Source organism: Topomyia yanbarensis, chromosome 3 (genome assembly GCF_030247195.1).
Source record: "Topomyia yanbarensis strain Yona2022 chromosome 3, ASM3024719v1, whole genome shotgun sequence".
In the NCBI taxonomy this organism is placed as follows: domain Eukaryota; kingdom Metazoa; phylum Arthropoda; class Insecta; order Diptera; family Culicidae; genus Topomyia; species Topomyia yanbarensis.
The window spans coordinates 293,959,309-293,965,180 of record NC_080672.1 but is presented as its reverse complement, the minus strand read 5'-3'; the positions used below and the strand labels follow the sequence as shown (position 1 = coordinate 293,965,180).

Genomic DNA, 5,872 nt, shown 5'->3' with positions numbered 1-5,872 from the left:
CGAACAATAAGCAAATCCCGATTTCAGCGTATAAGGCTATGGATGCAAAAATATCACATTTTTTTTCCAAAAGGTGAGTACTCGGAAGATCACGTCGACTGTCGATTGGTTCTGAGCTCCATTTCGTTTGAACACAACCAATAAATGCTTCTGGGTTGCTATAATCTGATGCATAATCGGAGTACATATTCAGATTATTCTTTCGAGTCTGCATCAGATTCATCGTTAGAAGCAATATCATTCACATCTTCTTCCTCGCTTTGCAAATCAGCTTCGGAATCGTCTGCTGTTGAATTTGCTCGAATTTCTTCCATTATTTCAGATTCTTTGAGACGATTTAAAACATGGGCATATCGTCTTATAGCCATTTAAATTTTTTGTTGCTTTTAGATCCTACAATTTGAATAATTACGACAACTATAACACAAAGAATAGACAACAAAAATAGACAATAACGACAGAGTTAGGTTATGTTGTATCCAAATAATTGTCAAGTAGACCACAGTGGGTGAATTAAAAGTATTTACCCAAAAAAATATGACACACGTCATTATCGTATGCTATTTTTACAAGAAATGTATAGAATTCGCTCAAACTTTCAAGATTTTTTTTATAAGAAAAGATAAAAAGATAAAATCAATCAAAACATGAAAAATATTCCTGCTAATATGAAGATGAACTCATCAAAATGTTTTATTCAGATAAATATTAATGTATAAAACCCGTGGTATTCCTAATAAATATTGCATGCACACTGGGCCTGCCAGGCCCGGCTTGCCTTTTTGTGCATGTAAAAAATTCAAACATTGCTGCGCATCACTCCATAGATGAAAATTTCACAATGCTTTATTTTTGTTATAGATTTCAAAGCTACTTATCAAAATTTCCATGCCCAAGCTTATACTGCATACACATTTTTTGTAACTAAAACATTGTAACGTGCCGGGCCTCTGAGACCCGGTTGCCTTTTTAAGGGTTAAATATTGGAATAAAAAAAGTTTTTTAGGCGAAAAATGCGATATTTCTGTATTTCTACGTATTTTTGTGAATATTTTTTGAGAACATAAAATTCTGGTCTTCCAGAAACTGTAGCTAGTATCAATTGTACCTGATTGGTGTACGAAAATATGTAAGTCATCGCATCGAATTCAAAATTATATGTTAAATAATTAAAATTTCTGTATTTCTACGAAGTTTTCATTATTTTTTAGAAAGTACTTATTCTTTCAGAAACTGCAGTTGCTAGCAAATAATAAATTATAAATGGGTAATGTAGCTTGAGAAAAAAATGCGCCGATAATCGAAACAATTTGTTCGGATTGTCATACTACGGATAATCGAATCATTTTCTACGGATAATCGGGGCTACGGATAATCGATACTACGGATAATCGAATATGGCCTGTATATCGGACAATGATGGTTTCAACTAGCGTTTTATGCAAAGATTTGAAGCGCACACGTGAAATTCTTAATCACAAAAGAGAAAGTAAATAAAGAAGGCTCTGCAGATCCAACCTACTGAATAAAAAAATCATATGGTGTGTGTGTGTGTGATTAAAACAAATCGTACGAAACCATAGAATCTCTCTGATGATTATTCGATTTGAAATAACTTATGTAATTAAAAAAAAAATTTCTGGTGTTCGACGCGCTGATCGCAGACACTAGTCAAAATATCAATTTTCAATATCTCGAAATCAAAAAAAATATCTAAATTGCATTCCTTCTCGTAGAGCAACTATTTTTGCCTTTCTCAATAGAAAGGTATTGCAATTGCTCTGAAAACCGACTTTTTAACGGAGGGCCGAGTGACATATACCATTCGATTCAGTTCGGCAAATGTCTGTGCGTATGTATGTATGTGTGTTTGTATGTATGTGAGTGTATGTGCGTCTGTGTGTGTATGTGACCAAAAATGACACTCATTTTTCTCAGAGATGGCTGAACCAATTTTGACAAACTTAGTCTCAAATGAAAGGTGCAACGTCCCCATAGGCTGCTATCGAATTTCTAATGGATCCGACTTCCGGTTCCGGAATTACAGGGTGGTGAGCACGATCACGCAAAAAATGTCGATTTTAATAAATTCTGCAGGGAAATTTTTTTCCAAAATATGACCACAACTGCTTCGATTTGTAGTATTAGGTCACTAACATCCATTCAAAGGCTCTTTGGCCACATTGGCCACCATCATCGGTTCCGGAAGCCCCGGCGGAAGTATCTAAATTCGGAATAACAGTCACAACGGTTTCTCGGAGATGGCTAGACCGATTCAATCAAACTTAGTTTCAAATGAAAGGTATTGCGCCCCCGTAAATGGCTATTAAATTTCATCCCGATCCGGCTTCCGGTTCTGGAGTTACGGGTTGTGACGTGCGATTACATAGCAAATTGCGATTCAAACCGATACTCCGATGAAAGCAAAAAAGGTAAAAATTTAGCTAAAATGTCTCTCAAACAACTTAAATTTGCAGTTCTAGGTCACCGACGGCCAACCAAACTTTCGTTGACTACATTGACCACCATAGACGATTCCGGAAGTCCGCCATCTTTCAAAATTAACGAACTCACATCAGTTTCCCTGAAATGGTTTGGCCGATTTTCACAAACTTAGTCCCAAATGATAGCTATAATATCCCCACAGATATCTATAAAATTTTGTACGGATCGCTTATATGGTTCCGGAAATATAGACTAAACCGTCCGGTCACATATGAAATCCCCATGTAAGCCGGATCTCAGTTTTTTTTTCAAAAGGGGGGCCCCATGAACTTTCAGAAATCGAATTTGTATTTTTGATGCCAAACAACTTTAAAATGCATGAAACGTCGAGATTTTATGTTATCTCGAAATATTTTTTTTATAAAGATCGACTTTTTGGGACTTTTTTCAGTTCAATATTACCGTGGCTGTTTTTTTTCTTTTACAAAATTTTAGAACTCGAATAATGTTTTCTTTTCTTGTATATAGTTGTTATGTCATGTTTAATCAAAATGTAATATATACATTTGAAAGTTTTTAATGAATATAAACAACGCAAAAATTCTCGTGTTCATGATTGAGAAAGGCACAATTGCACCGCTATGTGGATTAAAACAGGTTTTATTACCACAGAATTGCCTGAATTAGTTTTTATTTGTAATTTAAACACTGTGTTTTCACACGAAACGTGACCAACTGTAGAAATGTTTGTCACCAAACTAGAAGTCCTCTCCGATTGGTTTAATTGTCAGCTCGTGAATCTGCACACGCGGAGGTGTTCCTACAACGTACAAAACAGCTTCTGCTATAGCATCGATGTGGTAGCGATGTCCGCGGGTATGATTTCCGTCTTGACGCCACCAGGACTTATACTCTGCATTTTAAAGAAATACTGACCGTTAGTGTTGATGTAATGTAATGGTATTTAATAATCACTAACCGTAACCTTCACTTTAGTTCCTTCCGCCCTCAGTTCCTGGCGCATAGTTTCCGTGATGGCCGTTACAGCAAACTTGGAGGCTGGATAGATGTTCAAATTTGGAAAGTTTGGCACTGAATGCCCCGCAATGCTGTTGATGTGCACAATGTGACCATCCACCGAACGTTTCTTCATAGATTTGAATGCTTCTCGACTGCATAGAACCAACCCCATTACATTAGTGTCTATTACTTCGCGCACTTTCTGTGTATCGGCTTCAATCAATTTGGTCTCGCGTGATCAGTACATCGACACCTCCGAATTTTTCCTCAACCAGTTTGAATGTTTTGAGAATGTCTTCTTCCTTCGAAACATCACATTTAATCGCATGTAAACGGTCCCGATCCGCTTGCTTCAGTTCCAACTTTAATGCTTCCACGCGTTCTACTCGACGGGCCAAACCGACCACGACCATTCCAGCATTAACCAATGCCTTTGCCGTAGCGGCTCCAATTCCGGAACTGGATCCAGTTACTACGGCTACTTTACCAACCCATCGGTCCATCTTAATTCGCGAGAGAATGATAACGCACGTCTGCCCACTAGCAAGTCCGACTTTGCAATGTTGAGTTTGGCTGTATGTAGGTAGGTAGTAAGTATTTTGATCAGCTGAGCGGGATGTTTTATTTATTCACCCATCATCCTACCTATCTATGTGTGAAACTGCACATGGTAGAATTGAATTAGAAAATGACTTTGCACATTGTTTATGTACGGTGATTCTATTTTTGTACATACCATACTTGGTTATAGAATGATAACACACATTTTTAGCAACTCTTTATCAGATTTTGTCAGCCCGTGATGTTATAGGCTTACAATAAGTCGATTAAAATGTGATCAGGGAAGGATTTCAACTGGTTTGGCTTTGTTTTGTGGGCAATAGGAAGTCGAACGCGCCGCTGCATAGTGCCGGCTCTAGGCACAAAAATTGCGATAAATAGATATTCAAAAAGCAGAGATTATTCCCATAGTATGCATACAGTGGTAGTGTTTTTTATCAGTTGTTTTTTTTTGGTAGGCGCGAATGCGTTAGTTTTACGGTGCTAATTTCGTTGGATAGTTTTTTACGAAAAATTTAACATCTACCTTGAAACTAGGAATATATGTCCGTTCATAAATCCGTTCATAAATTCATGAAAAAAGATCACGATTTCGCTAACTGAACAATTTATGTTTTTTTTTCCTGTCAGACTAGGAGGATTTATGTTCATGATTTCAGGATCTTTGGATTGTAACACGTGGAGTAATGTGACTCATGTTCATGATATCAGCAGTTTTATCATAATGTTCGTAGAATACATGAATAATATCACTGTGCTACACTGATTTTGAACTTTACAAATGACCTAGTATAGGTTGTAGATCTCATCAAATTGAACACAAAATAATGTATGAAAAATGTATGCTCTCAAAATATTGATTTATAAGGAAAAAAACTATTTTTCGAGATTTTCGGCACTAAAAAATTTTCTACGCTTATTTTTAGCTTTTTGAAGTGTTTTGGAAATGAAAGGAAATGATGTTTCCAACGGTATGCTATTTATGTTCGTTTGTTAAAAATACTATGCTGTTTTGGAGTAACAATATGAAAACAACAATTTTTTCGCGATTTGTTCATAAAAATTATAAAAATTACTAAACATTCTTCTTAGGAAGTGTATCTGATTCAATAAAAATTTAAAGAGAACATTTAATTCCGCATCTAACGACAGATTTATCCTCAAAATCGGTTGAAAAGAGGCAGAGTTATAATTTTCATGATTTTGGATCTGCCGAACAATATCTTTTATTTAATATCTTTCAGACGTTATCAACTGTTTTTGATTAATCGGTGTGTGAATAATGGAATATAGGTTGGTCCAATTCGGACCTTTTGCCATATACGATCGTGAAAAACCGTTTGAGAAGAAAGTGTGCGCAGTCGATCGAGCTTTCAGGAAAAATACTTGGGCTGATCCTCGTAACTGTTAATACTCAAATTAAAGGCAATAATCGCATTAATGAGCTTTACTTGTTTTGACGTAGGACTACGTCTTTGTTTTCGATATAGAGGTGCACGTTGCAAATTCTACAAAAATGGTATGTAACGAAAAGTGGTCCAATTTTAAACGCATATAATTCAGCCATCTCACGATAAATTTTCAAATTTTTTGCACATATCGCCCCGAAATACTTCTAAGAATAGATTCCAATAGATAAACCCAAAGTTTTTTGATATCATGGCATTAAAAATTTAAATAATGAATAACCTAGTCAAAATATCGCGCATTTACACACAGAAGATAGCGCTTCCCTAGTCCAGCACGACAGATTTGTGTACCTAGTGCGCTACGCTTCTCTGAATGACGTCATCATCGACTATTTAAACGGACGGATTTCGCCGAACACGCTCAGTAACCTGTTGAG

The 5,872-nt window shown here is 36.3% G+C and overlaps 1 pseudogene; it reads right to left on the bottom strand.

Moving 5' to 3' along the window:
* Window positions 1-3,028: 3,028 nt before the first annotated feature.
* Window positions 3,029-4,204, bottom strand: LOC131692595 (farnesol dehydrogenase-like; annotated as a pseudogene).
* Window positions 4,205-5,872: the final 1,668 nt, after the last annotated feature.